Below are 22,500 nucleotides of genomic sequence, written 5' to 3' on the forward strand. Positions count from 1 at the left end.
GTATATATAATAAAGTATACAAACCTCCCTGTTTAGGTGTCTTGGGTACCTTTAGTGCTTATAAATGGAGCTTAATGCGCCAGATAAACCAGTTGGAGTGAAGCCACGAGGCTAGAGACCCATCTTACCACCAACCCAGTGATGTTTTACTACTCTCCTTCGCGTGTCCACACTCAGGAAACATCTCTTGGTCTTACATTTATGATAAAATATATAAACAAAGTGGGAAAATATCAAGCTAAAACGTCTTCATTTTGACTTACATCTTTCTTAGACAATATGATCGGTATACCGAAGATTGAATAACATAGCGACAGGCTGATGACTAAGACACATGTGCAACCTTTGGACAGCTTTACTGTTGAAACGTTTCACCTACACAGTAGGCTTCTTCAGTCAGATACAGAAGCAGCAGGTGTAGTAGTGAAATAAGATGATGTAATCAGTCCCTCAACCTTGAAGTTGAGCTCTTCTCCAAGCTGAGGGAGACTGACCAGCTCAAATACTATTTCTCCAAGGATGAGGGACTGATTACATCATCTTCTATCACTACTACACCTGCTGCCTCTGTATTTAACTGAAGAAGCCTACTGTGTAGGCGAAACGTTTCAACAGTAAAGCTATCCAACTCTTGCACATGTATCTTAATGATCATATGACCGATATTTCATCAGAGAGCGAAACGTTTTGTAAATAAACGTAGATGTTTACTTTTTAGATCATATTATAGGAAGTATTCTTGGTTGTGTTGAGTAGGTTACGTACAGCCTTGATGTGTGGTTGATCAAGGTTGATGGGTTTGATAACCAGGAATACAACCAATCAGCCCTTACCAAATGCCAGGTAGATGGGTTTCATTCAAGGACGGAGAGGGTAGCTGTAGTTCCTTGAATCAAGAGCCCTCTACCAGCATTAAACCATCCTCCTTGAAGACAAATTCATCGTATATACTAAGCTGAAACAGCTTGAGATCTTTAAAAAGCTTTGAACAGTACCTTGATAGAGGTGAAGAGATCATCCAAAGATTTGGAGGCAGCCTCCATTTCCTCGAATCAAACCTGATTCAGCCCCTTTTCCCCAGGCGTTGCATGATCCCTATGGGTTTAGCGTTTCCCTATGATGTAAATAATGCTCGCTATGTATAAAGTGTGTGTGTGTCTGTTTGTCTGTGTCTATGGGTGGGTATGCGTGTGCGTGTGTGTGTGTGTGTGTGTGAAGCTTCAAGGTTCGTGTGTGAAAAGGAAAAAGCGAAGAATGCTGATTTTTGCATTTCATTTTTCGTGGTTCAAGAAGCATCTCAAACAGGTATTACTGGTCATTGTAAAGCCTCACTGGAGTGCCACCAGGTGACAAAATCCTGTGGACAAACGCAACGAAACCGTTACAAACTTTACTAACACATAAAGAAGACATAAGCATTAGTATTATGATAACGAGAAGTTTCGCTCACAGGAGCTCCATTAATCCAATACAGAGATGGGAGCAAACAGGGAGATACAGAGGTCAGTAGAGTTGGAGTCAGGTATAGTGGAGCGGGGCCACTATCACATAGCAGCTTAACAAATTATTATTAATTGATTACAGTCATAACCTTAATTTTTAAAGAGGTGGAGGGGTAAGCCAGCGGAAGACCTCGATCAGATGACCAACAGCTCCAGTGGCCGGTCATCATATAACTAAGACCCGCGTCAGGAAACACTTGTCCTGTTTCGACAAATCTTACCTAACCTAACCAAACAAGTGCACTTGGGAGAGGAACCTCAAATGATGTTTCGGCCAGTCTTGGATCACTGTCAAGTCACAACTGAGCGAAGAAAAGGCAGATGGAGCCGGAAGTGCGAGTTTTTGGTGAAATATGTCAACCACTGTACAGTATACGGCAATGACTTTTTGTTTTTTATTTTATTCCAGTTTTTATAATGTGTATAACCAATTTTGCCGAAAATTTGTATATAATGAAGCCACCAGTGATGATGTTGATAGTTGCAATAACAAGGATTTGAGACATCAGCCTTACCGACATCATCTTCAAACATCAACCCCTCGCTAACATCGTCTTCAGAAGTCAACCTCACTGACATCATCCTCAGACTGATAAGTCTGGCCTCATGATACATCAACACTGGCTCCCATAACACTGGTACCCCTCATATTTCAGAATTTTCAGCAGAATTGCTTCTGCCTCGTCTGGTGACTGTGATCAGAGGAGTGACCCTCGCACCTCGGCACCTGACACCACCTTTCCTGATCACTATTAATTCCTGTCTCCTGCCCACGACAGGGCAGGCAGATAGATAGATAGATAGATAGATAGATAGATAGAGAGAGAGAGAGAGAGAGAGAGAGAGAGAGAGAGAGAGAGAGAGAGAGAGAGAGAGAGAGAGAGAGAAGACCTATCAATATTTGAGTTTCACCTCTCGTGCTGTAATGCCAGCTTGCTCAGCCTCATGGACGGGTCCTTATGTTTTGGACTGATAAAACTCCTGTGAATGAAACGTCTCAATAAATATACTAGCACTATACATGTTTCTTATTTACAAATCTATCAGTATTTAATACCATGTCTAATACTGCTCACAAAATGAAAAAAAAATGCATAAAAGGACCTCTAAGTTTCTATCCACGCGTTCGTAGTAAAAATGAATTATTATATTTTGCGATACTGCAGGTTAATCTGTATATTTGTTTGCACTGCCTTTGCTGATTATACTAACAGTTTTTTGTATTGCAGCTACACAAAAACAATGTGACGTTGCATATGCTTGTATTGACTCCAGGTGAATGAGTATTTCGATATTCTAGACTGAGATTCCTTGAGAAGTGACTGTGGTGCTGAACCATGAGTGTCTGAACAAGGTGCGTTGCAACAAGTGGCATGGCTATAGTTTCAGACTCTATTCTAGGAGAGTACCGACTCTCAGCTGTGGACTCCGAGGCATGAGAGCAAGTCTTACCGGTGCTCAGCGGGGGACTCTTGTGAGCTGAGACTGCCAAGTCATGCAGATAATGGACCAGCAAGTGAGTGAAAAACCTTCCTGTCCGAAGCGGAGACATTTGCTAATGTTGACGTACGGCATTTGAGTTCTTTAAAGAGACTGGGTTTACGAGCATTTACAATGGCACAGATTCCAGTGCAGAAATCCCACTTAGTGAAGTCATCCGTCCACACAAGCTTTTATATGCACGGATTAGCAATTATTTGCGAGTCGTCGTGAACTTGGGAAGGTGAGATCGTAGACGACTGCCGTCAAATAAAGCAGAAACATCGTTAAGAGAAGAGGTTGTATATCCTCCGTGTATCTCCGTCACCAACACCTATTGAAGCCAGAACACACGTCCAGATAAGAAGTCTCCTCTACCTGCTTGCCACCATATCTTGTAGAAGGAACACGCATTGTCACCTCCCTTAACCCCAGCAACAACTTCCTGAGGGAGGAACACTCAGGAGGGGTTGGGGGAGGTGGGAGGTGGCGGCCTCTGCTCGTTCCCACACACACTCCACCATCATCACTACTACCCTCCAGGGTAGGTAAACTCTTGAAGGTGTGGAAGGTCGTGGGATGGTGGAGTACTCCCGTGGGTGGCGGAGGCGGCGGCAGGCAGCAGAATGGTGGCCGCTCAGCTCCTCCTAATGAACCATTTCTTTATGAGTCTTACCCACAACACTCCAGACGCCGCCCTCATCGACGTCGGTATCTCCTCAGACATCTCAGACGTCGCAACTTTTTCAGACATCAACAGTAAGTCTTATTGTCTCTTATTCTGTTTGTATCTATGTTTAGGCTTCTGTATAGATTTAAAGTTGGATAAATTCAGATTGTGAGAGGGTAAAGGAAAATAACACTGGGTAGGTAAAAGTAACAAACGAGAAGGACATACTAGATGACTGGAACAAATACACGTGGAACAAATATTAGATCACTGCAATAACCACTAAACAAGTGAAGGAAATACAAGAATTGTTAAGGGATTCGAAAGGAGAAGCGATGGTATCAAGGGAACAGCTGTTGAATTGTTATAGAGGCGTTGTATTGTATAATCGTAGTGGAGCCCAGCCTATCGATGGCTGCCCGTCTGCTAGGCCTGGTCGAGTCTGAGGGTCAGGCCTCTAGCCGGCGGCCTACGTGTGTAGTTCAAAGGGGGGTCACGTGACTAGGCTTGGCCAGTGATCTTGCCTATAAAATAGAGCTATAACGTCATATATTACACAATGGCCTCGCGGGTTATAATCATAACCATAATTTTTAAAGGGGCTGAGGGGTAAGCCAGTGGAAGGCCTCGGTCAGATGACCGAAAGCTCCAGCTGTGGGTCATCATATGACCAAGACCCGCGTCAGAAAACACTTGTCCTGTTTCCTGATAAATCTAATATCTACCTATAAACAACGCAAGTATTACACTGTTGACATAACGTGTTTACAGATATTCAGATTTCACGAAAGCGCTTAAAATCAGAAGTGAAAGTATTGCGGGGAAAAAATCAACTGTTTTCATAATTGCTCTGTGAGGTAAAACGACACAAGTGCAACTAATGCGACATTTTATTGTGGCAACGTTTCGCTCTCCAGGAACTTTATCAAAAGTTGCCAAAATAAAATTAGTTGTACTTGTGACCTTGTACCAAACATTGTCGGTAATTGACTTTAATACCATTGTTATAACATTAATTTACGGTTTGAAGGAAATGTGGGAATGTTTAGGTCGAGTACAGTACACCTGACCTTGTGTAGTACAGTACACCTGACCTTGTGTAGTACAGTACACCTGACCTTGTGTAGTACAGTACACCTGACCTTGTGTAGGTACAGTACACCTGACCTTGTGTAGTACAGTACACCTGACCTTGTGTAGGTACAGTACACCTGACCTTGTGTAGTACAGTACACCTTACCTTGTGTAGTACAGTACACCTGACCTTGTGTAGGTACAATACACCTGACCTTGTGTAGTACAGTACACCTGACCTTGTGTAGTACAGTACACCTGACCTTGTGTAGTACAGTACACCTGACCTTGTGTAGTACAGTACACCTGACCTTGTGTAGTACAGTACACCTGACCTTGTGTAGTACAGTACACCTGACCTTGTGTAGTACAGTACACCTGACCTTGTGTAGTACAGTACATCTGACCTTGTGTAGTACAGTACACCTGACCTTGTGTAGTACAGTACACCTGACCTTGTGTAGTACAGTACACCTGACCTTGTGTAGGTACAGTACACCTGACCTTGTGTAGTACAGTACACCTTACCTTGTGTAGTACAGTACACCTGACCTTGTGTAGGTACAATACACCTGACCTTGTGTAGTACAGTACACCTGACCTTGTGTAGTACAGTACACCTGACCTTGTGTAGTACAGTACACCTGACCTTGTGTAGTACACCTGACCTTGTGTAGTACACCTGACCTTGTGTAGTACAGTACACCTGACCTTGTGTAGTACAGTACACCTGACCTTGTGTAGTACAGTACACCTGACCTTGTGTAGTACAGTACACCTGACCTTGTGTAGTACAGTACACCTGACCTTGTGTAGTACAGTACACCTGACCTTGTGTAGTACAGTACACCTGACCTTGTGTAGTACAGTACACCTGACCTTGTGTAGTACAGTACACCTGACCTTGTGTAGTACAGTACACCTGACCTTGTAGTACAGTACACCTGACCTTGTGTAGTACAGTACACCTGACCTTGTGTAGTACAGTACACCTGACCTTGTGTAGTACAGTACACCTGACCTTGTGTAGTACAGTACACCTGACCTTGTGTAGTACAGTACACCTGACCTTGTGTAGTACAGTACACCTTTGTGTAAGTACAGTACACTTGAGCATGTGTAGGCCTCTGCATATGATCCATCAAGTGTAGGTCAGGAGGCCTACTACAATGCTTCTTCATGTACGCGCCTTCATATAATCCCTCTAATTTATGCTTAAAAAATATCGTCAATGAACGTCGGGACTATTTTTTTCAGCAAACTTCCAAGGAAAATGCTCATGAAAATCCACGAAATCTGTTAGGTATTTCTGTTATCCCATTTTTTATTGATATTTTTTGTTTGTGATGGAGGCTCGACCCTCCGTGTGCTCACGAAGTGAGGATATCCACTATCGCAACCAGACCTGCCTAAGGGCAGGTCTGGTTGCGATAGTGGATACCCAGCAACTACGCCACCACCGTCATCCAAGGCAACACGGGAAGCGTAAGTCAGTTTTAGCACACGCTGTAATGGCTTCTCAAGGAGTATCCTCTCTTTTATTATGGAGTTTTATGACTAAGTTTCTGACGGCTGGGTGACGAGCTGTTGATCCTGACGACGTAGTGAGGGAGATAGCTCTCTCCTCAGCAATTGAACTCTACACCAGCTCTAACCCATTTCTGAATATAATAAAAGTATTATTATTATTATTATTAGAAGAAGAAGGTGTAAGATAACTAGCGCAGGATGGCAAGCATTTCCGACAAGTAGAAAGTCACTTGCTGCATTTTGTAATAAAGGACATTTTCCTCAGGAGAGCGTCATCATGCCTTGATAAAGCTCTATACAGGTCGAAACGTCGTTTATAATAAAGGTTTGCTTTGTGCCATGCGTCTTCCTGCCATACACTGTGGTTTTTCGTCAAGGTAACTTGCAAAGTCGTCATCGGACTTAACTGGAAAGCCACGATTGCAAATTCTTATCGAGGAACCTACTATATAGAGACTCTGATCTCTTTCCGAATGCATGAGCACAACAGTAAGGTAATGTTGAAGTAACTGGAGGAATTATGCAATGGCATTCTCGAAACTGAAGAATTAGACGTTTTTTCAACATTTGGGAACCTTTATTGTGGAAACATTTCGCCCATTAAGTTGCGTTCTCAGTCCGGCACGAGACGAGGAAGAAATCGTGATTATTATATCCAGAAAGACCCGCTATAAAATGTAGAAAATGGGATGTAATCAAGTTTGATGCAATGAAATATAATGGTACCTGCAATTCCTACGATAGTAGCGATAACTCAGTAACAGTCCCAGATTTTCGCTTAGCAGATTACGATGGGCTTAGAGAACACTTATCATCTGTTGACTGGGGTAAAGAAGTGAGCTATCAATATGACAGTTTTCTGAACACTATACATGCTGCTCAAAGAACGTTTATCCCTTATAAAGAAATCAGATCAAATAGAAATGACCCAAAATGGATGAATAATAGGCTGAAATATCTACTAGGGCATAAGAAAGGAATTTATAGGCGTATCAAAAGAGGTGAGGGTCATCTTATGAAACAGTATATTGACATTAAGAGGGACATTAAAAAGGGGATAAGAAAAGCTAAAAGGGACTATGAAATTAAAGTTGCTAGGGATTCTAAAACTAACCCAAAAAGTTTTTTCCAGGTCTATAGAACAAAAGTTAGAGATAAGATACGTCCCCTTAAAAAAAACTATGGGCACCTTTTTGTAGATGAATGGTTCAGAGAACCGACATGCTGATAAATTAGACACATATGCAACTCTTGGGTATCTTTATTGAGGAAACGTTTCGCCACACAGTGGCTTCATCAGTCCATACGTAGGAGAAACTTGAAGAACAGGAGGAGATTGATGGACTGACCACATCGACTCAAGGTTGAGGGACTGATTACCTCATTCTCCTCCTATTCTTCAAGTTTCTCCTACGTATGGACTGATGAAGCCACTGTGTGGCGAAACGTTTCCTCAATAAAGATACCCAAGAGTTGCATATGTGTCTAATTTATGGGCACCTTACTGACAAAGAGAATGAAATGTGCTCGATTTTTTAATTATTTTCTCTCAGTTTTTACACAGGAAGACACTAACAATATTCCAGTAATTAATTTTTATAGTGGGCCAGAAGAAGATAAATTATGTAACATCACAGTCACTAGTGAAATGGTTGTGAAGCAGATAGACAGACTGAAGCAAAATAAGTCGCCGGGTCCTGATGAGGTTTTTTCAAGGGTTCTTAAGGAATGCAAAATGAAACTCTGTGAACCATTAACTAATATTTTTAATTTAACTCTTCAAACAGGTGTAGTGTCTGATATGTGGAAGATGGCTAATGTAATTCCTATTTTTAAAACAGGGGACAAGTCGTTACCGTCAAATTACCGCCCAATAAGCCTGACCTCAATTGTAGGCAAATTACTAGAGTTAATTAGAGCTGAGATTATAAGAAGCCATCTCGATAAGCATAGCTTGATTAATGATACTCAGCATGGATTCACAAGAGGCCGGTCTTGTCTAACTAATTTATTAACTTTCTTCAGTAAAGCTTTTGAGGCTGTTGACCACGATAAAGAATTTGATATTATTTACTTAGATTTTAGTAAGGCTTTTGATAGAGTTCCGCACCATAGACTGTTAAAGAAAGTGGCAGCTCATGGCATTGGGGGAAAAGTGCTCTCGTGGATCGAGTCATGGCTCACTGACAGGAAGCAGAGAGTGTCCATAAATGGGGTTAAATCCGAGTGGGGATCTGTAACAAGTGGCGTTCCACAGGGATCAGTCTTGGGTCCGTTGTTGTTTATAATATATATCAATGATCTTGATGAGGGAATTACTAGTGATATGAGCAAATTCGCCGATGACACAAAGATAGGTAGGATAATTGATTCAAACGTAGATGTTATGGAACTTCAGGAGGATTTAAACAAACTCTATTCTTGGTCAGAAAAGTGGCAGATGCAGTTCAATGTAGATAAATGCAAGGTTCTGAAGCTTGGGAGTGCCCATAACCCTAGTACTTATAAGTTAAATGATGTAGAACTTAGCCATACAGATTGCGAAAAGGACTTGGGGGTTATGGTGAGCAGCAACCTTAAACCAAGACAGCAATGCCTAAGCGTACGTAATAAGGCAAATAGATTACTGGGATTTATATCAAGAAGTGTAAGCAACAGAAGTCCAGAGGTCATACTGCAGCTTTATACATCATTAGTAAGGCCTCACCTAGATTATGCAGCTCAGTTCTGGTATCCATATTACAGAATGGACATAAATTCGTTAGAAAACATTCAGCGTAGGATGACTAAATTAATACATAGCATTAGAAATCTTCCTTATGAAGAAAGATTGAAGACTCTTAAGTTACATTCACTTGTTAGACGAAGAATGAGGGGAGACCTGATCGAAGTGTATAAGTGGAAGATAGGTATTAATAAAGGGGATATTAATAAGGTCTTGAGGATGTCTCTCCAAGAGAGAACCCGCAGTAATGGATTTAAATTAGATAAGTTTAGATTTAGAAAGGACATAGGAAAGTATTGGTTTGGAAATAGGGTAGTTGATGAGTGGAACAGTCTACCTAGTTGGGTTATTGAGGCTGGGACTTTGGGTAGTTTCAAATTTGGGTTGGATAAGTACATGAGTGGGAGGGGTTGGATTTGAGTGGGACTTTCACATCAGAGCTTATTTCTTGGGTGGCATTGAGGATTGGGTTGGGCAAATGTTTTGTTGGTGGGATGAATTGTAAAGGACCTGCCTAGTATGCGCCGGCGAGCCTCCTGCAGTGTTCCTCCTTTCTTATGTTCTTATGTTCTAAGTCCCTCCACCTCAAGGTTCCTACAGGGTCAAAATGTTTATGTTCATGTAGGTTTGCCAGAACGGGTCCTAGTCCGGGTCTTCAGTGGCTCACGAAAGATTGCCGGAATCTGTACCAGTGATGTACCATTTACAGCCCTATGGCGGGGCACGGTGAGCATTCGTCATAAGCAGCCCTATGACAAGGGCACGGTGACTCCAACTCCATTTGAGCATTTCCTGGCACTCACGCCGTAGCTCGAGTGCCACTCAGGAGATTCTCTGGAGGGGTGTTGAACACCTGATGTCTGACGGAAGTGTGAAGGTCAAGGGTTGAGAAAAGTCAAAACACACCAGACAAGCAGTACCAGGGCCCTCTCTAATACCACAATACCACACAAGCAGTATCAGGGCCCTCTCTAATACCACAATACCAGACAAGCAGTATCAGGGCCCTCTCTAATACCACAATACCAGACAAGCAGTATCAGGGCCCTCTCTAATACCACAATACCAGACAAGCAGTACCAAGACCAATACCACATCAGACAAGCAGTACCGAGACTAATACCACAACATCTGACAAGCAGTATCAATGCCCTCTCAAATACCCATAATTTAAGAAAGTTATAAAAACATTCTGCTGAAAATTTCAGACCTCCTCCCGCTTTTGTTTGAAAATAAAATTATTATCAGGTCTGAAATAATTCTAGAGTTTCAGAATTTTTTCCCCTTAAATATCAGTGTTTTTAAATCGAGATTTTCATAATCCGATATCAAATGATATTTTTAGTGTTCGTATATAAAAACATTACAATATGTGCATATAAATTTACGTTTATTCAGATCAGGCAACGAAATTCTTAGCCAGATATTTCGTCACAGAGCGCCATCTTGGGGTAATATCTTCATCCCTCATAGCAGGTAGATACAGGTATGTCAAGGTACGTCTGTGCATCTGAGATCCACGAGAATGTAACGCTAAACACCAGGCGTGTCCAGCCTTCAACTGATTTAGGAATTTAACTATATATATATATATATATATATATATATATATATATATATATATATATATATATATATATATATATATATATATATATATATATATATATATATATATATATATGTCGTGCCGAATAGGCAGAACTTGCGATCTTGGCTTAAATAGCAACGCTCATCTTGCCATATAGGACAAGCGAAAATTTGTGTATGCAATAATTTCGCCAAAATCATTCTGAACCTAACGAAAAAAATATATTTCACTGTGTTTGTTTAGTATTAAATTATTGTAAACAAATCTAAAATATATTTAGTTGGGTTAGGCTAAAATAAATTGTTCTTGTTATAATAAGGTTAGGTAAGTTTTCTAAGTCCTTTTTGGTGCAAAATTATAAATTTTTACATCAACATTAATGAAAAAAAATATATCTTTAAACGTATAAGAGAAAATTTTAGAAAGGAATTAATTTTAAATGAGTTCTTGCTAATTGACCAGTTTTAAATATTCGGCACGCCATATATATAATATATATATAATATATAATATATATATATATATATATATATATATATATATATATATATATATATATATATATATATATATATATATAATATACATATATATAATATATACATACAATATATATGCACATTATATATATATATATATATATATATATATATATATATATATATATATATATATATATATATATATATATATATATATATATATATATATATATATAATATACATATATATATATAATATACATATATATAATATATATATAATATATACATACAATATATATGCACATTATATATATATATATATATATATATATATATATATATATATATATATATATATATATATATATATATATATATATATATATATATATATATATGCAAAACAACCACTCTGAAAGAATAGAGAAATTCCAAGCGCTTTCGTGACTACTCACATTATCAAGGAACTAGTTCCTTGATAATGTGAGTAGTCACGAAAGCGCTTGGAATTTCTCTATTCTTTCAGAGTGGTTGTTTTGCATATTCTGAAATCACCTGTTTACTGTGATCTTATTGCATATATATATATATAAATATATATATATATATATAAATATATATATATATATATATATAAATATATATATATATATATATATATATAAATACATATTCTTTCTTTCAACACACCGGCCGTATCCCACCGAGGCAGGGTGGCCCAAAAGAAAAAACCAAAGTTTCTCCTTTCAAATTTAGTAATATATACAGGAGAAGGGGTTACTAGCCCCTTGCTCCCGGCATTTTAGTCGCCTCTTACAACACGCATGGCCTACGGAGGAAGAATTCTGTTCCACTTCCCCATGGAGAACTTCCCCATGGAGATAAGAGGAAATAAACAAGAACAAGAACTAGAAAGAAAATAGAAGAAAACCCAGAGGGGTATGTATATATACGCTTGTACATGTATGTGTAGTGTGACCTGAGTGTAAGTAGAAGTAGCAAGACGTACCTGAAATTTTGCATGTTCATGAGACAGAAAAAAGGACACCAGCAATCCTACCATCATGTAAAACAATTACAGGCTTTCGTTTTACACTCACTTGGCAGGACGGTAGTACCTCCCTGGGCGGTTGCTGTCTACCAACCTACTACCTAGATATATATAATATATACATATAATAGATATATATATATATATATATATATATATATATATATATATATATATATATATATATATATATATATATACATCCTCCATGGGGAAGTGGAACAGAATTCTTCCTCCGTAAGCCATGCGTGTTGTAAGAGACGACTAAAATGCCGGGAGCAAGGGGCTAGTAACCCCTTCTCCTGTATATATTACCAAATTTAAAAAGAGAAACGTTAGTTTTTTCTTTTGGGCCACGCCACCTCAGTGGGATACGGCTGGTACGTTGAAAGAAATATATATATATATATATATATATATATATATATATATATATATATATATATATATATATATATATATATATATATATATATATATATATATATATATATATATATATATATATATGTCGTACCGAATAGGTACAACTTGCGATTCTGGCTTAAATAGCGACGCTCTTCTTGCCGAATAAGGCAAGCGAAAATTTGTGAAAGCAATAATTTTGCAAAAATCATTCTTAACCTAACAAAAAAATATATTTCATTGTGTTTGTTTATTAAATTACTGAAAACGTATCTAAATTATATTTAAATGGCTTAGGCTAAATTAAATTGCACTGGTTATAATAAAGATTGGTAAGTTTCCTAAGGTTCTTTTGTTACAAAATTATTAATTTTTATATTAACATAAATGAAGAAAGTTTTAGAAAGGACTTAATAACCTAGTATTAAATGAGTTCTTGCTAACTGATCAATTTTACCTATTCAGCACATGTATATTTTGTATATATATATATATATATATATATATATATATATATATATATATATATATATATATATATATAATGTGTGTGTGTGTTTGTGCCTATGTGCACGCACCTATTTGTGGTTGCAGGGGTCGATTCATAGCTCCTGACCCCGCCTCTTCATTGATCGCTACTAGGTCCTCTCTGTCCCTGCTTCATGAGTTTTATCAAACCTTATCAAACCACTACGTCACTTCCTAGGCTATTCCACTTCCTGACAACTCTATAAATGAAGAAATACTTCCCAACATCCCTTTGGCTCATCGGAGTCTTTAACTTCCAATTGTGACCCCTTGTTTCTGTGTTCCATCTCTGGAACATCCTGTCTTTGTTTGTGTGGGGAGGGGGGAAAAAAGCCCGATCAGTGATCGGTACTCCTATAATTAAATTCATGTAATTATTATAATCATCGGGAAGCGTTAAACCCGTGAGTCATACAGCGCAAATTCCAGGTGATTTTAGTACGGTATTAACGGAACTTTATTACTCCTAGTTACTACAAGGAAAGTACTGCTCAATAGTCTAGATATTTTCCCTGACATTGACACAGCTTCCTGACATTTTCCAGAGACAAATCACAAGATTTTTCAGACATCGTCTAGATACAAATAAATTCTTTCAGACACACACAAGGTCTTCCAGACACAAACAAAATCTCCCAGGCACACACAAGGGCTTCCAGACACAAACAAAATCTTCCAGGCACACGTAAGTTGTTCAAGACATCGTCCAGATATACACAAATCTTCCAGATATCATCCAGACACGCACATGATCTTCCAAACATCATCAAGATACTCTAAATACCTTACAGACATCTCCCGACACCCGCCATGCACAATAATTCTCATTAATAGCCTACACCATTATGCACTAATGAGTTAAAACTGCATTCTCTTGTCGTAGGTAACGATGCTTAACGATACTGACGCACGGATCATAATTTCTGCAGGCCATAGGTGGGACTGCAAGAATGGGGAGAGGAAGAGGCTCACGATAGGATAGAGCAGTGGACAAATAAAAGATTTTAAGATGGGAAGAGAGAGGTAAGAAAAGCTTAAGTGGCCTGATCAGTTTGTGTGGGTTTTAGGAGACTGGTTTTTTGTTACTTGGTAATGAGGGGCTTTTATTATTTTTGTTAGTCGGATCGGTCTCCACGTTCATGGAAATCTTCGTTCATATTGGGTGTATAATTTATCTCTAGTTTAGAATAATGGACGAATAATTCTTCAGTTTCCAGTAGAATGAATTAGCGGTAACGGCTTTAAAATGGATTATTATTAGTATTATTATTATTATTATTGCAATCATAACTAAGCGCTAAACACACAAGGGTTACACAACGCTGCTTCAAATTGGATTAATGGAAGCCTATCTTATCCCCCCCGTAACACAACCAGTTCCTACATCCCAGATAATGATGTGTTCTCTTATACAATGTTTTAGCTGAGTTCGTCTGCTCGGCAAGAATGTACGATGTTCATGTACCACTTACTGTGGTCAGAAAAAATACTGTAACTTCTTAGGAGTAATGTTAAGTTTAAGATGTTTATTAACGATTTAAGCGTCACTGACTTCATTGAGCCGGTCCGACGTGGTTTTAACATTAACTATCCTGTCGATAGGACTGCATCTTTTTTTTTTTGCGTTAAACATTATCATGACGCTCATGCGTACTGGAAAATGTCTAAGGGGTGGAAGGCCTCATATGCACCCGGGTATCAGACACCGCGATGACAACTCTGCTTCTACAACGCTGATAAATCGTTCTCATATTTACCTCAATGCTTTCCAGGAGGAATTCTACTGTGCAAACTTAATGGTCAATTGGCGTACACGGGACAGCTCCCATCCTCATTTTTTTAATTATCATTATTATTATTATTATTATTATTATTATTATTATTATTATTAGTAGTAGTAGTAGTAGTAGTAGTAGTAGTAGTTGTGGAAAATTACATTTAACTGAATGTATCATTATGTACATAACAGTAAATGAACACAGATAATTATTATTTATCAGTTAGACAAGTAGGAATTTGGGACACCTAGGTCGCAAAAAATGTCCCCCTTCGATACCTACCACTGTCATATCCACAAGTTGCTCTGGACCTATTAATTATAAATGAAATATACATACACCAGGAATGCTGGAAAATATATAAATTTGTGGACTGTATATTAAAAATAATAAATGATTATATATATATATATATATATATATATATATATATATATATATATATATATATATATATATATACATAACAGAAGGAGAATATCTTAAAATCACTCACCAATTTGACTGGAGATTAATGTGTATCATACTCAGAAAACCTCACTGTCTATCTATGAAAATAACACTGGCCAAGTTACAACATAAGACTTATCTGAGGTTCCTGGAGCTGTCTTGTCCAGTCGCCTGATATCTCAAGTTATGCAGGAATGCACATCCAACAATTTCGCCTCCTATTTGAGAGGTGTCAACCTAATTTTAACCTCTAGAGCACGAAAATTCTTCCCATTATACACTACCGTTAGTGTCCAATTCAAACAAAATGGCGAGTTTTTCTTGAGAATGCGCAGAGCCTCCCTGTCGGCTCCATTCTCTTCTTTTAAAAATACACTTTTCATCAGGTTTATTTACACAGCATAATATTGGGAAATTATTTTCCACAGTAGTAGTAGTAGTTTTATGTTGTGACTGAAACCTAACTTGCGCTCCAGTTCCTTGAATTAAGCATGAATGCCTTCCATTTACTCCCCCCCCCATGACTAATAGTGCTAAAAAATTATGTTGGAATTTTTTTGTATGGAAGTAGTGTAAACACTGATAATTATTAGTAATATTAATATCTATTAATAAAATTAGTAATTATTATATAAATAATAAGTTGTGGTTAATTTAAATTAGTTGATGGATACTTACCAATAGGTTCTTCACCCTTAACTTAATTTTCAAGGACATGGCTAGGCAACCATGCAGTGCCTATTGTTGGTTTAGCCGAGGATAACTTGTGCATTGAGTCTGCAATCCCAAATGAAGAAAGATGGAAAAGGAAGATGTGTAAAGGCTTGTGTTATGTAGATACATTCTTCTTCAAGAAAACAGGGGCTGGAGATGCGAAGAGCTCTCAAGAAAAAGCCAGTGAGGACTCCTCTGTTAGTGTGGGTGTCTTGGTGCAAACAGAAGTGTATAAAATCGTCCTTGTTGGTAGGTTTTCTATACACTTTCAAAAGAAGTTTGTCACTGTCGGAGACCTGCACAGGAGGACGTCGAGGAAAGTAAGTTTGCTATCTTTTTCGAGTTCAAGTGTAAGCTTTATTGATGGCTCGGCAACACTGCCCTTGCTGAGGGTCTGGATACTGAAATGTCTCCGATAGAAAACCAATATGTCGTCAAAGTATTTTAACCAGGAAACGGTGTTGGGAATGAGGCTGCTGAATTTCTCGGTCTCTACGTTCCCCATAAAGAGATTGGCGAGCATTACCACCCCAAAGTGGGCTGCCCATTACCAACCCAAAGTTTTGTTTGTAACAGTTGTCCTAGACTGATGACATCTAGAAGATGTAATGGAAGGTCGTGGTTATCGGTGAGCCTGTCTCAGAATATTTATTGCAGCATCAGTAGAAACGTTTGTAAAGAGGGCTGTGACATCGAAGGAAGCCGTGCTTTGTTTTTGACATTCAGGATGGAAATCCGTGAGAGGTCATCTGAGTGTTTGAGGTGGGCTTGACTGATAGTGTCCAGAAATACTGAGAGGTATTTGATAAGGTGGCCAGCTAATCTGTATGGTGCGCTCCCTATGCCCAAAGTGAGAGGACGTAGTGAGATGCCAGGCCTTGTGTGGTGCGCTCCCTATGCCCGAAGTGATAGGACGTAGTGGGATGCCAGGCCTTGTGTGGTGCGCTCCCTATGCCCGAAGTGATAGGACGTAGTGGGATGCCAGGCCTTATGTGTTTTGGGAAGGCCATATAGGCGTGCTGGTTTTGGTTGACCTGGTAAGTTTTAGTAGATTCGTGCCTTGTTCTGATTTTCGTAAAATGTTACGGGCCTTTGAACAAAAGTTTGGGTTTCTTGAAGTAACAGTGATTCTGAAACAGGCTGGTATGTGTTGGCATCACTGAGGAGATTGAAAACTTTATTGTTGTAGTCGACAGTAATGATATCATTACCACCTCTTCCTCCTTTGTCAGAGGTGGTAATGATATCATTTTTGTTAGCCAGGCCCCTGAGTGCTTAGATGTATCTTCTGGGAATGACCGGTCTTGAAGGCTCAGTAGTCGCAGCAGTGATAATTCCCTGAACAACACCCTTATGCAACTCGGAGTCACCTAAAGGTTAGTTCTTGGTTACAGTGTCCAGCAGATGATGTTTCTTGTTGCCACCGGTAGTGAACTTGAGTCCCAGGCTGAGGGCTTCTGTCTCGGTGGCGGTTAATGTATAGAAAGACAAGTTATTTATTTCTGGTCGTTCCATTTCGCTCCATTTGCTGTGGGAGCAGAGGTCTTGTGGTTTTCGTGATACCTTCAGTTTGTGTTGGATGTTAGCAGTGGTAGTTTGGCTGAGTATATATTCCTCCGTTCGTCTGTCAGGAGTGGGAAACGAAGCACGAATCTGAGCGGCACATAATGAGGCTTCCTCCTGAACATATCGCAGCTCATCGGCGCTTTTTCTAAAGTAGGCGTAAACAGCAGGATATCTCCTGTTAAGATGTGGTGAGTTGTTGAGGAGTGAACCTGGGTACCACCATTTCAGCAAGGTAATCTTCTAGGAAGTTGAAAATTAGTCATATGTGCAACATCTGAGTATCTTTATTGTAGACGTTTCGCCAACCAGTGGCTTTATCAATACAAATTCAAGGACATAATTGGAAGGCAGTAGAACTATATACAAAAGATGAGGTAATCAGTCCCTCAGCCTTGGAGTCGAAGAGCACCGCAGTCTTGAAGAGTCGTAGTTTTCACGACTATGTTGCTCTTTCTAAACCAACTCGTCGGTATTTATTACCAAGGTTTATACGTCATTCCGTTTTGATTTCCTTGTGATAACTCGAGAAAGCCTCTTCCGATCACCTTCAAAGTTTTTAACGTTGGTTCTTTCCTACTCTGAAAAAGGTTGGGATAGTTAAAGTTTGTAGGTGCCAATTTGGCAATTCTGTTTTTTTTTTAATGGTATGGTGTATTTTTTCGTGAAATGATTTGAGTATGACACTTCTGAATTTTGGATTAGGGTATTCTTAATCGTTAGTAAACATAAGAGCATAAATGTAAGAAAACACCGCAGAAGACCTATTGGTTTATGTTAGGCGGGTCCAGAAAAACCACCCACACCCGCCCAACCTGTGTTTAAAGCTATCTAAAATTCTCCTGTCAATGAGGCTTACATGGGAACTTGTTCCAATCATCTACAACTCTTGCCACAGCAGTACTTCCCAATATTCTTTTTAAATCTGAATGTGTTCACCTTGAATCCACTACTGCGAGTTTTGTGTTGGTTACATAGTGTCAACACGTCATTTATATCTTCTTTAGCGTAAACGTCAATCATAATCATCCCACCCACCCCTAATTCTACAAATTTCCAAAGAGCACAGTCTTTGGAAAGTTGTAGAAGGGTCATTAAAAGATATGTAGCCTTTTAATGACCCCCTTGTGTTGACAGGCTTCAAGCCTGGTTAATCAGCCCAACCAGCAACGAAATGGTCAAGAAAATGTTTAAATCTGCACTGTTTATCACACGTAGAGCGAGAATGAGCTCATGTTTATCACATGTAGAGCAGGAATGAGGTCATGTTTATCACACGTAGAGCGAGAATGAGCTCATGTTTATCACATGTAGAGCAGGAATGAGGTCATGTTTATCACACGTAGAGCGAGAATGAGCTCATGCTTATCACATGTAGAGCAGGAATGAGGTCATGTTTATCACACGTAGAGCGAGAATGAGCTCATGTTTATCACATGTAGAGCAGGAATGAGGTCATGTTTATCACACGTAGAGCGAGAATGAGCTCATGTTTATCACATGTAGAGCAGGAATGAGGTCATGTTTATCACACGTAGAGCGAGAATGAGCTCATTTTTATCTCACGTAGAGCGAGAATGAGCTCATGTTTATCACACGTAGAGCGAGAATGAGGTCATGTTTATTACATGTAGAGCGAGAATGAGCTCATGTTTATCACATGTAGAGCAGGAATGAGGTCATGTTTATCACACGTAGAGCGAGAATGAGCTCATTTTTATCTCACGTAGAGCGAGAATGAGCTCATGTTTATCACACGTAGAGCGAGAATGAGGTCATGTTTATTACATGTTGAGCGAGAATGAGCTCATGTTTATCACATGTAGAGCGAGAATGAGCTCATGTTTATCACACGTAGAGCGAGAATGAGCTCATGTTTATCACACGTAGAGCGAGAATGAGCTCATGTTTATCACACGTAGAGCGAGAATGAGCTCATGTTTATCACACGTAGAGCGAGAATGAGCTCATGTTTATCACACGTAGAGCGAGAATGAGCTCATGTTTATCACACGTAGAGCGAGAATGAGCTCATGTTTATCACATGTAGAGCGAGAATGAGCTCATGTTTATCACACGTAGAGCGAGAATGAGCTCATGTTTATCACACGTAGAGCGAGAATGAGCTCATGTTTATCACACGTAGAGCGAGAATGAGCTCATGTTTATCACATGTAGAGCGAGAATGAGCTCATGTTTATCACACGTAGAGCGAGAATGAGCTCATGTTTATCACACGTAGAGCGAGAATGAGCTCATGTTTATCACATGTAGAGCGAGAATGAGCTCATGTTTATCACACGTAGAGCGAGAATGAGGTCATGTTTATCACACGTAGAGCGAGAATGAGGTCAGTGGCGGTGGTAATGGATCTTGTAACGATCACAGTAACAGCGGTTCAATAAATTCAAAGATTTATTAAGTATATTTCTTTAAAAACTCGAGTCTAGACATTTAGATGTAGATTTAACCGCTATATATATATATATATATATATATATATATATATATATATATATATATATATATATATATATATATATATACATATATATATATATATATATATATTATGTATTTAACGATCCCTTCCTAGTTCACAAAAACGAAGCCTCGTAATCAGTGAAATCCATCTCTTCATAACTTGTCTGTTTTGCTTGATAAACATTACATTTACAGTAAAGTCGAGTGATTTACACTGTATATTTTGCTCGCGGGATTCCCTCGCGTGCTAGACTGCCAGCTTTTTTTTTTTTTTTTTTTTTTTTTGGTTGGGGGGAGCTCTTAAAAACGGATTTTAAAAAACTTTTTAGGCTCTTCTTCACGTTTTATGACTGTTGGATTTTTTTTTTTTGCACATGCAGATAATGTTTCTGTTATTCAACGCTTCGTGTGGAATAAAAAATTCTGATCCTTCGTTGTTTTTTTCTTTTTATATGGATTTCCAGCAGTTTTTCAACATTTAAAAGTTTCTAGTAAAATTCATATATTTTTGGTTAACATATATTCATATAGAGTACTATCTCTCTCTCAGCACGGAGTGTTTTACAATGACCTTGGGAACCTTAACTTCCCCAAGAGAGACAATTTCCTCAAGAGATACATAACCTCCCTAAGAGACACTTAGCTTCCTCAAGAGATACATAACCTCCCTAAGAGACACTTAGCTTCCTCAAGAGATACATAACCTCCCTAAGAGACACTTAGCTTCCTCAAGAGATACATAACCTCCCTAAGAGACACTTAGCTTCCTCAAGAGATACATAACCTCCCTAAGAGACAATTAGCTTCCTCAAGAGATACATAACCTCCGTAAGAGACAATTACCTTCCTCAAGAGATACATAACCTCCCTAAGAGACAATTACCTTCCTCAAGAGATACATAACCTCCCTAGGAGACAATTACCTTCCTCAAGAGATACATAACCTCCCTAAGAGACAATTAGCTTCCTCAAAGAGATACATAACCTTCCTAAGAGACACTTAGCTTCCTCAAGAGATACATAACCTCCCCAAGAGACACTTTCCTCAAGAGACACAACTTCCCAAGATGCACATAATTTCACCAAGAGATACATAACTTCCCCAAGAGACACATAACTTCTTCAAGAGATACAATATCGAGACACATAACTTCCCCAAGAAACAACTTCACCAAGAGACACATAACTTCTCCAAGAAACACAACTTATCAAGAGACACATAACTTCCCCAAGAGATACATAACTTCACCAAGAGACACATAACTTCTTCAAGAAACACATAACTTCCCCAAGACACATACCTTCAAGAGACACATAACTTCCCCAAGAGACACATAACTTCACCAAGAGACACATAACCTCTTCAAGAGACACATAACTTCAAGACAAATTCCCCAAGAGAGACACAACTTCACCAAGAGATACACAACTTCCTCAAGAAACACATAACTTCTCCAAGAGACATAACTTCACCAAGAAACACATAACTTCGCCAAGAGACACATAACTTCCTCAAGAGACACATAACTTCCCCAAGAGACATAACTTCACCAAGAAACACATAACTTCGCCAAGAGACACATAACTTCCTCAAGAGACAACTTTATCAAGAGACACATACCTTCCCCATGAGACTCACAACTTCACCGAGACACATAACTTCACCAAGAGACACATAACTTCCCCAAGAGACATAACTTCACCAAGAGACACTTAACTTCCCCGAGACATATAACTTCCCCACGAGACAACTTCCCCAAGTGACACATAACTTCCCCAGGAGACATAACTTCTCCAAGAGACAAGTTTCTCAAGAGACACATAACTTCCCCAAGAGATACATTACTTCCCCAAGAGACACAATTTCCCCAAGAAACACGTAACTTCCCCAAGACACGCACATCTTTCCCAAGACACATACACTCTCTCCAAGAGATACAGCCTCGTACATAAAAGACTGCCCCACTCGCCACAGCTTCAAACCCTACCCGTTCCGTGGCTTGTTATGACTACCTCTAACCTTCATCTTGACAGTGAATGCGTCTTAAAAGTCCTCAAAGAATGCTTGAGAATGTTTTAAGACTACGGTTTAAGAGGACATTCTCAGAGCGTGTTTCGTTTATTATAAGCCTTGAAGAAATTAATAATACAAGGCAAAAAATACTGACTGCGTGTTAAATGTGATTTATGATTATTTGGGCTGCGAGAGAGAGAGAGAGAGAGAGAGAGAGAGAGAGAGAGAGAGAGAGAGAGAGAGAGAGAGAGAGAGAGAGAGAGAGAGTGAGAGTGGAGGGGGTGAAGATGTGGGGGGAGTATCGTACAGGGTGAGGTGAAGGAGTGCGGTAAATAGGACCCTTAAGAGCATAGCAAAGAGAGAGGGGGGGAGGGAGGGGAGAAGGACAAGGGAAGGAGGAGGAGGAGGAAGTGTTACCATACTTAACGAGCGGTGAATCATTTTAACGGGCAACAAA

General features: G+C 39.1%; 1 protein-coding gene and 1 long non-coding RNA gene across 2 annotated transcripts in view; one reads left to right on the top strand and one right to left on the bottom strand.

Annotated features, from left to right (window-relative positions):
• Atu (Another transcription unit) overlaps nt 1–22,500 on the bottom strand; it is a 359,375-nt gene that overhangs the window by 329,947 nt on the left and 6,928 nt on the right. The gene's annotated exons all lie outside the window — the stretch shown is intronic.
• LOC128699498 (uncharacterized) overlaps nt 1–22,500 on the top strand; it is a 238,725-nt gene that overhangs the window by 166,112 nt on the left and 50,113 nt on the right. The window contains exon 2 of the long non-coding RNA XR_011390999.1: nt 2,732–3,740. This is a non-coding gene — a long non-coding RNA (uncharacterized lncRNA). The remainder of the gene's footprint in view (nt 1–2,731; nt 3,741–22,500) is intronic.

Source organism: Cherax quadricarinatus, unplaced genomic scaffold, assembly GCF_038502225.1.
Source record: "Cherax quadricarinatus isolate ZL_2023a unplaced genomic scaffold, ASM3850222v1 Contig4, whole genome shotgun sequence".
Lineage (NCBI taxonomy): Eukaryota > Metazoa > Arthropoda > Malacostraca > Decapoda > Parastacidae > Cherax > Cherax quadricarinatus.